The sequence below is a fragment of the Austrofundulus limnaeus genome, unplaced genomic scaffold (genome assembly GCF_001266775.1).
Source record: "Austrofundulus limnaeus strain Quisiro unplaced genomic scaffold, Austrofundulus_limnaeus-1.0 Scaffold422, whole genome shotgun sequence".
Lineage (NCBI taxonomy): Eukaryota > Metazoa > Chordata > Actinopteri > Cyprinodontiformes > Rivulidae > Austrofundulus > Austrofundulus limnaeus.
Window position 1 is genome coordinate 48,279 of NW_013952824.1, and position 249 is coordinate 48,527.

A 249-nucleotide genomic window follows, 5' to 3' on the forward strand; every position below is an offset into this window, starting at 1 on the left:
GGACCCAAACAGAACCAGAACCATCAGTCAGAGGCTGGACCCAAACAGAACCAGAACCATCAGTCAGAGGCTGGACCCAAACAGAACCAGAACCATCAGTCAGAGGCTGGACCCAAACAGAACCAGAACCATCAGTCAGAGGCTGGACCCAAACAGAACCAGAACCATCAGTCAGAGGCTGGACCCAAACAGAACCAGAACCATCAGTCAGAGGCTGGACCCAAACAGAACCAGAACCATCAGTCAGAG

At 52.6% G+C, this 249-nt stretch overlaps 1 long non-coding RNA gene across 1 annotated transcript in view; it reads left to right on the forward strand.

Annotated features, from left to right (window-relative positions):
• LOC106529082 (uncharacterized) overlaps positions 1-249 on the forward strand; it is a 3,730-nt gene that overhangs the window by 1,117 nt on the left and 2,364 nt on the right. The window lies entirely within an intron of this gene.